At 36.5% G+C, this 16,841-nt stretch overlaps 1 protein-coding gene across 1 annotated transcript in view; it reads right to left on the bottom strand.

The window, feature by feature from the left end:
* LCA5 (lebercilin LCA5) overlaps positions 1–7,848 on the bottom strand; it is a 47,502-nt gene extending 39,654 nt beyond the window's left edge. Inside the window, 1 exon segment of the mRNA XM_036767581.1 lies at positions 7,690–7,848. The gene's annotated coding sequence lies outside the window, so the exon portion shown is untranslated.
* Positions 7,849–16,841: the final 8,993 nt, after the last annotated feature.

Genomic DNA, 16,841 nt, shown 5'->3' with positions numbered 1-16,841 from the left:
ATGAGTTTTTAAAACTGATTATCCATAATTAGATGCTTAATTTTATCTGAATATACAGGGAGCAGTTCCCTAGTATATGTTCTAACAGGGTCCAGGTTGGACCCTAAATTAGAAAATAGCTATTATAAGTCTTTAACATAGTATGCTACAAGTATCATGCAGACATAGAATCTTTTAAAATAATTTGGTTTTTGAAAATTATACTGACTATTTTTATATAAGTAATTGGACAAAAATTCATGCAGTAGTAAATTCAAGGATTGTCTTTTGAAATTTGGGTACCTTGTTTCATTTTTTTTCCTTACCTCCCTATAAAGAAAACTCACATTAATTCTATGAAAGATACTTTCCTTACAAACAAAATCCACAGGGAAAAATGAAAAGAGACTATTTTCTTATATTTTGTGACAATTACGAGTATCTAAAAAAACTAGTATTTTCAACCTAGTTCTTGTGATTTCATATTAAATAAACTGAAAATATCTATTAAGACTCCTATCCCCTTGGAAAAATAAATCCAACTTAATTCTTAATATAAAAATCTTTATTTTAAAAAATCTATGCGATCATTAGAATGTACATAAGACTACTCTACAATTTATCTTCAAGAGTTACTGTGGCCAAAGAATTTATCTGGTGATGATCTGGCTATGCTGGTACTAGGATCAACAGCTACTCAGTCTTCCATTGGGCCTATAATCAAAACTTATTTAGATTACTAGAAAATGCCACAGCTTATTCTCTACTAGTACAACCTTCAAGGACTTTCACATCAAGATGGAATGTAACTTCAGAGAAGAGAAATTTGCACACGACTAAAATATTTACTTTTAAAATACTGGCCTCTGGTTTAGCAAATGCAAACAGACACTAAAAGTTATTTTCTAAAATTATCTCCTTTTTTATTTTTAAAAGGCAGTAGTATTCAAATGAACTGACAAGGGTTTCTGGAGCCTTTCTTAAACTCCAAAAGGGAAAAGTAAGAAAGTCAGCTTTTATTGTACCTTTCTCCTGTAGTCTATACAGCAACTTACTTAAAAAGGACTTTTTGGGGGCAGCTAGGTGGCACAGGAGTAGAGCACCGGCCCTGGAGTCAGGAGGACCTGAGTTCAAAAGCGGCCTCCGACACTTGACACGCTTACTATCTGTGCGACCTTGGGCAAGTCACTTAACTCCAATTTCCCCCTCAAAAAAAAAAAGGAAAAAAGACTTTTTTTCATGTTGGTCTAAAAGGGTTCTCTCCTTTTTTTGTGTCTTGTATGGCTTTTGGCAGTCTGAAGATTATGGACTCCTCAGAATGTTTTAATGTTTTTTAAATACATAAAATAAAATATAAGGGATTACAAAGCAAACTAATTATATTGAAATACAATTATGAAAACATTAAAAAATTCACTGAGAATCCTAGTTTAAAACAATTTAGGTCATTATAGTATTTCCATTGTCTGGGTAGATCATCCCTCCTTGGCACTCTCAGTTATCTTTTTTTCCTTTTATATCATTCTTTTACTCTCCAATTTGTCTTTTTTTTCTCTTTAATGTAATCCTAACCCATTTTTTAAAGGTCTGCTAGTAGTACATAAATGAAGTGCTGTACATGACAAAAGATATTGCTGAACTTCCCCCCAAAAGGTTTTTTTTTTACTACAATAATTGCTTTTTTTTAATTAAACTAATCACAGTAAGTTTAGTCACTGGCAAACAAAATAGCAAAACCAAATTATTTCTTTTTTATGATGTTTAAGCAACATTTAAAAATTAATGTTAAAGTTTAAAAAAATTCAATGTACAAATACAAAGGATCTGTGATCCAAATGCTAATATCATACATGCAGCACAAGCAAGATGTGTTAAAACAAAAAATTCACACTGGCCTGGGAGGTTGGGATATAATAAAGGAAATTTTGGAATATAATCTGACTATAGTCTGATCACTGTCCATAAAGTAGAACCCCCTTATGACACCAGTGTTAAGAGACAGCATTACCATCATAACTCTAGTGTTAAGAACAGGACTATTATCATTTCATATCTGGCTTTAACTACAGACTTTTGTTTTAAGGGATATGAGTTGACCTATGTCAGACAAGGCAGCCTTTTAGGAACATATAATCTTATAATCAAGACAACTTTTTAATTCGCTATGCAATTGTTCCTTAAAAATACAGAATCACTGACACTAATGGGGTTTAGTCTCTGATCTCCCTCTACCTTATGGTTCAAATATCTCTGACACTTCACACAGACATTCTATGTAATAATGAGCTGTCAGAATTCTACTGTACTTTTGTTTCTGACCTCATAGAGAAAATTTTTCCAGGTTGGTATATCAATAGTAACAGAGGATATGTAGGATAATTCATTTTAGAGTTGCTACCCAATATTCTACACTCGAATAAATATTAAAGAATCCAAATATAAACTCATGCTTTACATAAATGCTTGTGTAGAACAACACAAAGAAATCCTAGTATGAAATTTGCCTAGCATTAAACAACAGAATATTGGAAAATAACTGATGGCCACTGATATTAAAACAATAATATTGCTTCCTGAGTGTGTTTTATATGTAATGGTCTTTTTAATGAAAAGGAGAAAGGAAAAAAAATTCCCTCCAACCTTATTCTTATTCCAAGTCTCATTTTTCTCTACAGCTTGCATCGAGATAAGACACACATACATACACATACATCCATTACCTGATTCTAAGTTAAAGATTAGCCTAAACAGATTGTTATAAAAGCAATTAGTTAAAAAAAAACTGTTACCTTGAAAAAGGTATAATCACTGACCCCAATCAGATTTAATCTGATCTTAGCCCTCCCACTCACAATTCTTCATGTCAGATATAGCCTCTATACGCTCCCTTCCAAAAATAATTTCTGCCCAAATACCTACAGCTCATTTACCACATTTAATGTGGAAGGAAGAGCACCAGACTGGAATAAGGAGAAATGGATTCAAATAATGGCCCTGATCTTTATAAGTTGTGTCATCTTAGGCAAGTCACTTAACCTCTTTAAGCCTAAGTTTTTGCATCTGTAAGATGGGGGATAATAAATACACACTATGTAGCTCATAGGGTGGTTATGAGGAATACACCGCATAAACTGTAAAGCGCCATATTAATGTGAAAAACATGAAGTTAGAATCATAATCTATCTCCTACACTTACACATGTCATCTCACCATCTAAGAATGCTATTTTTCACTGAACAAATTAAAGACAATTAAAATTACCTTGAATCCCATTTTATTTTTTAATATTAAGTTAAACATGCAATTCCCCATGCGACTTTTTAAAACTTTCTTCTTTATTATTAACTTAATTATTGAAACACACAAAGAACAAAAGAGACTGTATCTGAAATTGCTAGAAATGTTTGTTTTTTTAAAGCAAATACTAAATTTAACAAGATAATAAACAAAACTGCCATTTGTTTCTGCCCCCTTTTGAATTTTTTAATGTTTCTTTTCATATTTGACCCTGGACAAGTCACTTAACCCTGTTTGCCTCAGTTTCCTCATCTGTAAAATGAGCTGAGGAAGGAAACAACAAACCATTTCAGTATCTTTGCCAAGAAAACTCCAAATGGGGTCCCAAAGAGTTGACATGACTGGAAATTCATGAACAGAAAACAATTGCATTTGTAGCTTCTGACACTCCTCCCCTGTCCCTTTCTAATAGCTTGGTCAAACAAAACATATTAATATATAGGTGATGTCTGAAGATGCCATATGCACCTCTAAAGTCTATCACCTTTCTGAAAACACTTAATGCAGTTTTAAAAACATACATTCCTCCTTTAAAAGGCCCCCAAAATGCAAGCGCTTTCTTGTATGCTATGATGTATCACCAAATCCAGACTGGATGGAATTTTCTAAATCACACTGTCAGTCCCCATTATATATTTATCAATATAGACTAGATTGTACAAAGTCAGAATCACAGAATCTGATAACTGAAAGCGATCTCAAGTATCATTTAGTCCAACCTTTTATACAAAGTGAAATCCTGTCTCCATAACAGACCTAAGCATCTTAAGCAATGGAGAATCCAGTACTGCTTGAAGCTGCCCATTTTACTTTTGGATAGCTCCAACTGTTACTGGAGCGAATTCCTTTAATTTTGACCTATTGTTCCTGGCTCTACCCCCAGGCTCAAACAACAAGTCCTAACCTTCTTCTATAGGATAACCTTTTCAAATACCCTGTCTTCAGCATTCCAGAATAAACATGAAGCATTATCATTCAGCATTTCAAGTTCCCTATACTAGCGGCTGCCCTCTGTCAATGTCTCTTCTGAAATGTGATACTAGCTTGTTAGTGTCCTCTCAGGAGGTGGTACCTAGAACTGTACATAATATTCCAAATACAGCTTGGCCCACTTTTGGAAAGAAGAAGAGACATCACATTCATCTCTCTTGCTAGGGATACTTTACCAAACTGAGTTTGGGGTTTTTTTAGCTACCAGATCACTGCTAACTCTCCACTCAGAAGCTTCGTTTCAGCTCTCATCACATCTCACTTGGACCACTGCAATAGCTTTCTAATTAGCCTCCCCACCTCCCATCTTTTCCTTCTCCAGTCCATCCTTTACAAAGATGTTAAATCAATATTTCTAAAATATAGGTCTAACCAAGCCACTTCCCTGCCCAATAAGCTTCATGGCCCCGCACTGCCTCTGGGATTAAAAAAACAAAAATCTTCTCTTTCGCACTTAAAATCCACCCCCCAATTTTCATTCCATGCTATTTACACATCACCTTCCCTCACACAATCTATGTTTCAGCCAAACTGGACTACCTGCCATTCCTTAAATACAATAAACTGCAATAGCTGTACCTTTGTACAATTCCTATAATACTCTTCCTCTCCATTCAAAACTTCTGTATTTATTTTATTTATTTATCTGTGTACACACATCCTCCTCCCCTCTTCCTTTTCGAAAAGAATGCAATCTCTTTGAGGCAAGACGGTTTTTATTTTTCTTTATATACATATGGCTTAACAGTACCTAACAGCAGATATTTGCTTGTTTATTTAATTGAACAGAGCCCTATAGTCCACCTAAACCCTAGGTTCTTTCTGAGCTGTTTTTAAACCATGTTTCCCCATCCCATACTTGTGTGCAGCTAATTTTTTGAATACAAGTGCATATTTATATTTATCCCTTTAATTAATGAGACACTGTGGAACAGTGGAAAAAGTACTAAGTTTAGAAACAGAGCTTACATTCAAATCCCATCTCTACCAATTAATGCGACCTTTAGTTGTATTACTTTTCTGGGTTTCAGTTTCCTTATCTGTAAAATTAGAGGACTGGATTAGATTAGTAATGTCAAACTAAAATAGAAACAGAGCTCTGCAGGCAGCATACTGACTTAGAAAATTACAAATTAACAATATATTGTATTTATTTTGTTAAGCATTTCCCAAAGACATTTTAATGTGGTTCAGACTCATTAGGGAGTTTTGCTGGCTGCTTACAGCCAGTTTGACACCTCTGGACTGCACGATCTATAAAGATCTATCTCCCTTCTGGTTTTAAATCTATGATTTCCCCTCTTTGCTAAAATTTCACCTTAGTAGCTTTAGATACATTCTAGCCAAATGAGATCTTTGGGGATTTCAATAACTTCGTCCAATCGTCAGCTACTCTCCTAGTTTCAGGATCATCTACAAATTTGATTATGTATGCCCAGACATCTTCATCTAAGTTAAACATCAAAAGATTGATCAGTAGACCACCAAAGAGGGAGTCATATAGATGTATTAATTAATACTCTTGCTGTCAGTCAATTAACCAGAAAAGAATCTACCTAATCATACCATCACGTAATATTTCTTATCTTTTCACCTTGCCTATGAGGATATCATGAGCTTGCTGAAATTTATTAAGACTATATCTAGTAACTGCTGAAAAAAGGAAATGAAAATTAGTAGAATGTAATTTTTAGTGAACCAGTGCTGGCTCTTCCTTTTCTAAGAACTCATCAATTCTAGAATTTCCAAAGAATAATAATAGCTCACATTAAATAATTTAACAACATTTACAAAGTACTTTCCTCATAACCCTGTGAGATAGAGCAAATAACGTCATTTTACTGAGAACTGAGGCTGAGAAAAGCTAAATGACCCATAATTTCAAGTATTTTCTTAAGCCCTTTGTGAAACTGTCATTTGTCTCCAGTTCTGTATCTTTTCTCCCGTTCTTGAGAGCTTCTCAAAAAGTAATGTTTCCACATTCTCCAGTACTAAGCTTAATTGTAACGTTCCTCTTAAATATTCTATCCCTAAATATTCTTCTTACTGGTCAGAAGCAAAACAAAGAATGTAAAAATATAGGCTCCTTGAGGGCAGAGGCTACAAAGGCTTTGTGTCTTTGCACAGCATCTAGCGCACAGAAGGTATTTAATGACTTAATGTGTGCTTGATGACTGAAAGAAAATTTCAATTCCAAAGAAGTTCCATACTTTATTTTTTAAAGTAACCACCATATAATTACACACAAAAAAACCCCATGACTCCATCTCCATTATACTCATCTGCATTAAAGAACCAAAAAAAGGAGGGGAGAGGAGAGGGGGAAGAGAATCTATAAATTCACTTTGCCTGAATCTCGAATCCTCTAATTTTCAGAGTACATCAATTTATTCCTGATAGGCACAACCTTCAAATTCTCCCATTCCCTTAGTTCAGTGGATCTCTCATTTTACTGATGAGGAAACAAGCTAGCCCTAGAGCAAGATAAAGAGATTTGCCCAGGGTTACACAGCTAGTAATGGTCTAAAGTTGGATTTGAATCCAGGTCTTCCTGACTCCAAAATTCCAGGGCCCACTGCGGTGCCTTCTTTCTATCTATACTCCAGTACAATGCTCCCTGATACAGAAGAGACAATTAACATACGCTTTTTGATTGGTCTCAGTATTCTGAAAACACAGACTATTTGGAATAATACAGCATTATTACCCTCTCTAAAAAGTTCCTTTCCACTCAGACCAATGCCTTAGGTTCCACCTTCTATTCCAATCCTACTGTCAGTCCCAAGGTTCCCTTAATAAATATAGGATCATAGGTTGAGAGACGGAAGGAACCACAAGACTCATATATTTCAAATCTGAATGTTCTTCCCCCTTACACACACACTCTCTCTCCCAAATCTTAATGTTCTTCCCCCTACACACACTCTCTCTCTCTCTTTACAGATGAGGAAACCAAGTCTCAAAGAAGGAAAGTGGCTTGCTGCCGGTCACAGCGGTGGTTGAGACAGAGGCAGGATTCAAACTCCTGTAGTATTCTTTCAGAGTTGTGCTCCTCACCGTCCTTCTCCAGCCTCCACCCTTTCCCCTACTAACAATTCCTCCTCACCACCCCGTCTGTTCCCAGGCCTCAACTCACCCCCTTCACGAGGGCCAAGACCCGCTCCCACAAGGAGGGCCGCACACCCCTCAGGAGTTACCTCCCCCACCCAGAGAGCCTTATCCCCCCCTTCTCCATCAGGAGGGCCTCACACCCCAGTGGAAAGTCTCACGCCCTTACTTTGGCAGGGCCACCCCCCCACCGCTATCTGCAAGGCCACAGCCCTCTACCTTGGGGTATCTCAACACCCCCTCCTCCCCCAAAAAACCACAGACACGCCCCCCACCCCGTTCCTCTAGTCCTCTTAGTCCCCAGGCCTCCCTCACCAAATCTGGCCCGTCTTCTCCACTTTCCTCTCCGCTAAGGAGCCTCCCAGCCCTAGATCTCCGCGTCAGCCCACCAATGGGCAGACGCCCGAGGGCGGCGGGGGAGTCCCTCCCCGGGAGGGTGCGGGGCTGGCTATGGGCTGTGGTTGCCAGGTTGCGCTGTGTTTGAACCCGAAGCCGGGGGCGGGGACGAGGGCGGGGGCAGAGGCTCTGGGGGCAGCGACTCGGGCTCCCGGGTAACGGAGGCGGCGGCCCAGACTGCACTGCGGGACAGCCCCAGCCAATGGCGGCGCTTCACCGACACTCATTGGGCGGTGCTAGCGGCCTGTCCTTCCTATTGGCTACGACCCTAGCGGATGATGCGGAGGAGGCGGGACTATTGAGGGTGAGGGTCTAGCATTGGCTGGTTGCCCCTCCCGGGGTTCTCTACAGAGAATGTGCACCGAGTTCTTTCGTGTTCTCGCTTCTGTCGGGATCGAGTGGGTGTTTTTGAATGTGCATCTCTTGGCAATCCCCCTCCCGAATTCCTAGGGTTTGAGGGGGATTCGGAAAAGGAGGCGCCTCTGGGAGAAGGAGAAGGAGGAGGAAAAGAAGCAGTCGAGAGGAAGGCTGTCGCGGGGGAAAATTGGTGGGATATGAGAGCAAAAAATTGGCGAAATCGGTGGTACTAGAAACGGGGATGGATGGCACCTAGCACTTAGTCCTTTTCGGAAAATGATTTCTTTTTCCTGGGGTCAGATTTTCATTCTTTGGGAGAAGTGTACCGCTTCCAGGGATCTAATTAGAATAGTCTGAGAAGCTTAAATAAAAATAGTCTTCCAAGAACGCCATCCATGTTTTACTCATTTTTGCAGGGTTATTTGATTTTACGACATATGAAACTCCCTTGGCAGTATAGTGAAGCCTTTGTTCTCCCCGGAGTGTTTTTAAATGCATGAAATAAAATGCATAGGATTATGGAGGAAACCGTTTATTTTGAAAAAAAAAAATTTGACGGACCCCAGGTTAGAGACCAGAAACGCATTTAAAATAAGTTTTTATGTTTCCCTTTCACGGAATGCTCCCTCTCCTCATTTCTGCTTCCTGGCTTCAAGTTAAAGCTAAAATCCCATGTTCTATGAGAAGCTTTTCCAGTCTTCTCTCTGTCGATGATCCACAATTTATCCCGTTCTTCTAAGCTATAGCTTGTACATAAGTTTGCGTCGTCTCCCTAATTCGACTAAGCTCCTTGAGAGCAATGGACTATCTTATGCCTTTCTATTCTCAACACCTTGCACAATGCTTGGCATATAGAAGCTTAATTAGTTTATTGACTGATTTTAAATAGGTTTAAATAGGTTTAGATAGGTGGTCAGGAAATTAAGAGGAGTTTCAAAAGAGGTATGCTATGTATATTATTTATATGCTGTACTCAAGGAATCCGAGTATGTTAACATGTTAGCTAGGATCCAATTCAGTAAGCATTTAATGAAAAACATTAGGAGTCTTTGCCTTTGGCTTTCCTGTTTTCATGTCCCAGACCTGACAGTTTGGGGGTATTTGGGGGGGGGGGGAGGGAAGAGGGTTTAATTAACAGTTTGCTGTTACTGTATGTTTACTAGAGATATATTTTTGAAGAAATTCAGTTCAAAATATAAATGATAAGGTTTGAAATTCAGTTCTAGCATGGGATGAGTACTTAATGCTTTTTGATGATTCTTCAGAGAACCGCATTTAAGAGAACTGTGGTTAAATGCCTTCTCATCTAGCTCTTCTAATATGGGAAATAAGATATTTTTGTTTTTTGACTGAACCAAGCCTTGCAATACAAGAAAAGATATTAATTATGCAAGTCAGTATATTTTTACATGAATTCAAAGATACACCAAGATGTTTGAATGTATTTTGTTGCATGAGAAATATTTGTAAAAAGCTATACAATATGATGTTGGAAGTAACATGAATCCATGAAATGAAACTGAAATGATGAACACCAATCTATTGAGTCTTTATTTTCTCTAAATTCACTGTGTAGCACAAGGACCATTAATGTTGCCTAAAAGAGAAAAGTCTGCATAATTCGATTTTTTAAAAATTTGAGTTGAATCCGCTGGGTTGGATATTGTTAATCATTTGGAAAGAAATGGAAGAAGTACCTGAAATATTTTACTTAAACATGAAAAGCATCATGAGGTAGAGCTAAATTTAATTTATGGATAGAAAAGGACAGAGAAAATGGAAAAGTAATATTTACAAGCAATCAAAGATAATCTTTTTCTTCATACCAAATTTATACAGAATTGCTAAAAAGTAGAACACTTGAGATATGACCCCTTTTATTGCTCATTCTGGTAGAGCTGCTGACATCGGATGAGTGAAATAATTAAAAATATGGGTGATCCCAAAGATCAGTAAGAATTACAAAACAGTTGACTACAATGGGCAGTTCAGTACTACTGAATATGTACTCCTATATACTACTATATAATCAGTCTGTTAATATGAATATAAATTTTAGCCAAAAAGGTAAAAAAAATGTTGGGGAACCTATATATGAATAAGGAATTTGTGATTAGAGAAATGCAAATTTAAACAACTTTGAGATCTCATCTTACACCTATCAGATTGGCTAAAATGATAGAAGGGGAAAGAGACAAATATTAGAGGGCATGTAGAAAAATTGGAACACTAATTCATCGTTGGTGGAACTGTGGACTGATCAAACCATTTTGGAGAGTACTCTGGAATTTTGTCCAAAGTTATAAAACTGTATACAATTTGACCCAGGAATGTCACTAATAGATCTTTTTCCTAAGGTGATTAGGGGAAAAGAAAAGAACTTACATGTTCTAAAATATTTATGGCAGCTCTCTTTGCATTTGCAAAGAACTGGAAATTGTGGGGATGCCCATCAATTGGGGAATGTCTGAACAAGTTGTAGTATATGATTGTGATGTAATACATACTATGCCATAAGAAATGATGAGCTGTACCAATCGAACTACCAAAAAATTATTTTACTGAGCTGGACAAAATAATAACAAAATTCATCTGGAAAAACGAGGTCTAGAATATCTAGGGTATTAATGAAAAGAAATGCTAGAGAAGGTGGCCTAGCCATACCAGATATTAAACTGTACTACAGAGCAGCAGTCATCAAAACTACCTGGTACTGGCTAAGAAACAGAGGTGTGAATCAGTGGAATAGGATAGGAATACAAGATGGAGAAGTCAACAACTATAGCAATCTACTCTTTGATAAACCCAAAGAGGCTAGCTTCTGGGCTAATAATTCACTATTTCACAAAAACTGCAGGGAAAATTGGAAAATGGTAGGACAGAAACTGGTCATAGACCAATATCTTACACCATATTGCACCAAAATAAAGTCAGGATGGGTTCATGATTTAGGAGTAAAGGCTGATACTATAAGTAATTTGGGAGAGCAAGGAATAGTTTACTTATCAGATTTATGGAAAAGAAAAGAATTCATGACCCAACAAGAGATAGAGAGCATTACAAAATGCAAAATGGATAATTTTGATTATGTTAAATTGAAATGTTTTTGTACAAAAAAAAGCTAATGCAACAAAAATTAGGATGGAAGCAGAAAATTGGGAGAAAATCTTTACAACTAGTATCTCTGATAAAGGCTTCATTTCTAAAATATACAGGGAACTGAGCCAAATATATTGGAATACAAGCCATTCCCCAATTGAGATGGTCAAAGAATATGAACAGGCAGTTTTCAGAGGAAGAAATTAAAGCTATCTGTAGGCATATGAAAAAATGCTCTAAATCACTACTGATTGGAGAAATGCAAATCAAAACAACTCTTAGATACCACATCTGTCCTGTCAGATTGGCTAAAATAACAAAACAGGAAAATGATAAATGCTGGAGAGGATGTGGGAAAATTGGAACATTGTTGCATTGCTGGTGGAGTTGTGAGATGATCCAGCCATTTTGGAAAGTAATTTGGAACTATGCCCAAAGGCCACAGGAATGTTCATACCCTTTGACCTAGCAATACCACTTCTAGGGTTGTATCCCAAAGAAGTCACACAAGCGGGAAAGGGACCCATATGTACAAGGATATTTATAGCGGCTCTTTTTGTGGTAGCCAAGAATTGGAAATCAAAGGGATGCCCATCAATTGGGGAATGGCTGAACAAGCTGTGGTATATGAAGATAATGGAATACTATTGTGCCATAAGAAATGGGGATGATACAGACTTCATAACAACCTGGAAAAACCTACATGACATAATGCTGAGTGAGCGGAGCAGAGCCAGGAGAACATTATACACAACCACAGATATATGGAGTCTGTGAGGACCAACCCTGACAGACTTCGCTCTTCTCAGCAACACAAGGTGCAGGGACAACTCCAAAGGACTCATGATGGAGAATGCTATCTACATCCAGAGAAAGAACTATGAAGTTTGAATGCAGATTGAGGCACACTTCATGCTCACCTTTTTCTCTTCTCTTTTGTTTTTGTTTTTGGGGTGTTTTTTTTTTGGTTCTGTTTCTTCGTTCTCATGATTCATTCCATTGGTCATAATTCTACTCCGTAACTTGACTAGTGTATAAATTAATTCAATGCGAAGTCATTCGTGGTAGTTATATGAGATTCCATGCCATCTTGGGGAGGGAGGGGGGAGGGAGGGGAGAAAATCTGGAACTCAAAATTACGTAGAACCGTCTGTTGTAAACTAAAAATAAAAATAAATATTTTAAAAAAAGAAAGAAATGATGAGCTCAATGATTTTAGAAAAATATGGAAAGACTTGCATGAAATAATGAAGACTGAAATGAGTAGAACCAGAAGAATGTTGTACATAGTAATAATAATGTTGTTCTAATAACAACTCTGAATAACTAAGTCATTTTGAGTATTATACTCAAATCAACAACAAAAGACTTGTGAAGAAGATGCTATCCACACCCAGAGAAAGAACTAATAGATGTAGTCTATGGTTTTACATACATATATCTATATCTATACCTATACCTATATCTATATCTATATCTATATCTATATCTATAGATTTATGTCTAACAGCAGCCTTCTCTAGGGTGACATGAGAAGGGAGGGAGAAAAAGTGCACAGCAGAGAACAAAAGAAAACTCATAAGGAAGCACAGAAAAGCAGGGTAGCTTTGAAAATTATGTGTAGCATTTATTACATAATTTTTCAAAAAACATACAGTGTGAAATGGAAATTCATGGTTTTATATTGAATCTTTATGTTGTGCTATGTACATGGAAATGTTCTTTTTTTGGTCTTTTTGTATATAAGTTCAAAATGAAAAAAAATTAAGAATAATAAATGATTGAATTGGTAAAAATAGGCAGAAAAAAATGAGCAAAAAAACAAAACAAAAAAAAGAACCTAACCATAAAAATCTACTATGGTGAGAGGGAAGATCAAGATACAAACTCAGAAGAAAACAATGATGTCCAAACAGCTACAGGCAAAGCCTCAAATCAAAATGTGAATTGGACATAAGCCCAACAAAAATTCTTGGAAAAGCTAAAAATTATTTTTAAAATCAAATAAGAATGGTAGAAGAAAAACTGACAAAAGAAATGAGAATAATTCAAGAAAGTAAAAATCAGTTAACAGCTTGGTAAAAGAGGCACAAAAAATTTGAAGAAAATAACACCTTAAAAACCAGAATTAGCCAAATGGGAAAAGAGGTGGGAAAAAAAAACCTGAAGAAAATAATTCCTTGAAAATAAGAATTAGGCAAGTGAAAACTAATGATTCCATGAGCTGTCAAGGAACAATAAAGCAAAGTTAAAGGAATGAAAAAACAGAAGAAAATTTGAAATATATCAGAAAAACAATTGACATGGTAAATAGATCAAGGAGAGATAATTTTGGAATTATTGGATTGGGGGCAGCTAGGTGGCGCAGTGAGTAGAGCACCGGCCCTGGAGTCAGGAGGACCTGAGTTCAAATCCGGCCTCAGACACTTGACATGTACTAGCTGTGTGACCTTGGGCAAGTCACTTAACCCCAATTGCCCTGCCAAAAAAAAAAAAAAGCAAAAAAAAAAAAGAATTATTGGATTGCCTAAAATGATCAAAGAAAGATCCTACATATCACATTTCAAAAAATTATAAAGAAAAACCTTTCCAGTATCCTAGAAGCAGAGAGTCATCACTGATGACATCTGGAAATAGATCTCCAAATGAAAAATCCCAAGAATATTATAGCCAAATTTCAGAGTTCCCAGGTCAAAGAGAAAATACTTTTAAGCAGCCACAAAGAAAGTTCAAATATCATGAAACCACAGTCAGAATCATACAAGACTTAGCAGCTACCATGTTAAAGAATAGGAGGTCTTAGAATATGATATTCCAGAAGGCAAAGGAGCAAGGATTGCAACCAAGAATAACCTAGCCAGCAAAACTGAATACAGTCCTTCACGGTGGGGGTAGGAGCGGAGGTGGGGAATAGATATTTAATGAAACAGAGGAGTTTCAAGCATTCCTTATGAAAAGACCAGAGGTGAATTGAAAATTTGAATTAAATACAATAATTAAGAGCAGCATAAAAAAGAAAACATGAAGAGAAATTATAAGGGACCCAATGAGGTTAAACTGTTTACATTTCTATATAGGAAAATGATATATGTAACTCCTAAGAACTTTATCATTATTAGGGCTGTTGGAAGGACTCTGCATAGACAAAGAGCATGGGAATGAGTTGATTATGTTGGGATAATGTAAGAAACACTGGGTGAGAAAGAGGAACTCACTGGGAAAAGAGGGAGAGAGGAAAAATGAGGAAAATTATTTTACATAAAAGAGGCATACAAGGAAGAGATTTTACAGTGAAAGAGAAACTAGTGAGGTGGCTGGCATTGTGTGAACCTCATTGTCATCTGAATTGGTTCAAAGAGGGAAGAATATACATACTAAATTGAATACAGAAATCTATCTTACCCAACAAGGAAGTAGGAAGGAAAAGGGAGATTGAGTGTTAAAAGACAGGGAAGATAAAGGCAGGCAGTAGTCAGATGCAAAACAGATTTTAGAGGAGGGGCAGGATGAAGGGAAGAAAATAAGATGGCGGGGAATGCAGAGTTAGTAATCATTAGTGTGAAATTAACGGGAAGAATTTATCCATAAAATGGAAGCAGATAGCAGAATGGATTAGACACCAGAATTGAACAATATGTTGTTTACAAGAAACACTTGAAACAGAGAGACACACACAGAATTAAGATAAGGGGCTGGAGTGAAACTATTCTGTTTCAGCTGAAGTAAAAAAGACAGGTTAGCAATCAATATCTCAGATGATGCAAAAGCAAAAGGTGCTATAGACAATGAAACAATATCAATATTAAACATAGATGAACCAAACGAGTTGTTTTATCAGTTGGATCCAACTCTTCATGACCCTATTTGAGGTTTTCTTGGCAAAGATACTGAAGTGGTTTGCCATTTCCTTCTCTAGCTCATTTTACAGATGAGGAAACTGAGGCAAATAGCGTTAAGTGACTTGCTCAGAGTCACATAGATAGTATGTGAGGCCTGATTTGAACTCAGGAAGATGAGTCTTCCTCACTCCAGGCCCAGCACTCTATCCACTGTGCCAGGTAGATGATCTTAAATGCCGTAGTTAAATGAGTCGAAGTAGGAAATAGACCAGGGGTGGGGAACCTGTGGGCTAGGTCCTTGGGTGCAGCCTTTTGACTGAGTCCAAGTTTTACAGAACAAACCCTTTTATTAAGGGGATTTGTTCTGTGAAGTTGAGATTCAATCAAAAGGCCATCTTTGAGGACCTAGAGGGCCATGCTTAACCTCAAGCCTGCAAGTTTCCCACCCCTGAAATAGCCTGTGGTAATGGGGAACCTCAACACTCCCCTCTCAGAGCTAGATATAGCTAACCACAAAATAAATAGGAAAGAAGTCAAGGAGATGAATGGAATCTTAGAAAAGTTAGATATGATAGGCCTCTGGAGAAAACTAAATGGGAAGAAAAAGTAGTACACCTTTTTGTCAGCTGTACATGGCACCTCCACAAAAATTGACCATGTATTAGGGCATAAAAACCTCACAAAATGCACAAATGCAAAAAAACCAGACATATTAAATGCACCATTTTCAGACCATAACACAATAAAATTATATTTAATATGGAGGTATGGAAGCATAGATTAAAAATTAATTGAAAATTAAATAATCTAATCCTGAAAAATGAGTGTGTCAAAGAACAAATTATAGAAACAATCAGTAATTTCATAAAAGATGATGACAACAATGTGACAATATGCCAGAATTTTTGAGATGCCATCAAAGCAGTACTTGGGGGAAAATTTATATCTCTAAACATATACATCAATAAAAGAAAGAAAAAACAAATCAATGAATTGGGCATGGAACTAAAAAAAAACTAGAAAAAGATTAAATTCTAAATCTCAAATTAAATACCAAAATGGACATCCTAAAAATCAAAAGAGAGATTAATAACATTGAAAGTAAAAAATCACTAGCCTATGAACTGGTTGTATGGGGAAAAACCCAGTAAAATGGATATGTCATTGGCTAATTTGATTTAGAAAAAAGAAAACAAAATTAACAGTATTAAAAATGAAAAGGGGGAATATGCCACCAATGAAAATAAAATTAAAGCAATTAGTAAGAATTATTTTGCCCAATAATGTGTAAGACTGACAATCTAAATGAAGTGAATGGATGTTTATAAAAATAAAAATTCCCCAGATTAACAAAAGAAGAAGTAGGATACTTAACCTTATCTTAGAAAAAGAAATTGAATCAGCCATAAATGAGTTCCCAATGAAAAAAAATCTGCAGGACCAAATCGATTTACAAGTGAATTCTACGAAATATTTAAGGAACAATTAATCCCAAGTATGATACAAAGTATTTGAAAAAATAGGGACAGAAGAAGTCCTACCAACTTCTATCTATGACAGAGCTATGGTTTTTGTTACACAAACCAGGGAGAAAAAAAAACAGAAAGAAAACTATAGTCTAATTTCCCTAATGAATATTGGTGCAAAAAAATTAAATAAAATACTAGCAAAAAGATTACAACAATATATCAAGATTATACACTATTAGCAGGTGGAATTTATGTTAGATATGCAGCCTGGTTCAATATTAGGAAAACTATCGGCATAATTGACCAA

This window comes from Trichosurus vulpecula, chromosome 7, assembly GCF_011100635.1.
Source record: "Trichosurus vulpecula isolate mTriVul1 chromosome 7, mTriVul1.pri, whole genome shotgun sequence".
Taxonomy (NCBI): Eukaryota; Metazoa; Chordata; class Mammalia; order Diprotodontia; family Phalangeridae; genus Trichosurus; species Trichosurus vulpecula.
Note: the sequence above shows the minus strand (reverse complement) of the source record. Positions and strands in the feature narration are given on the sequence as shown.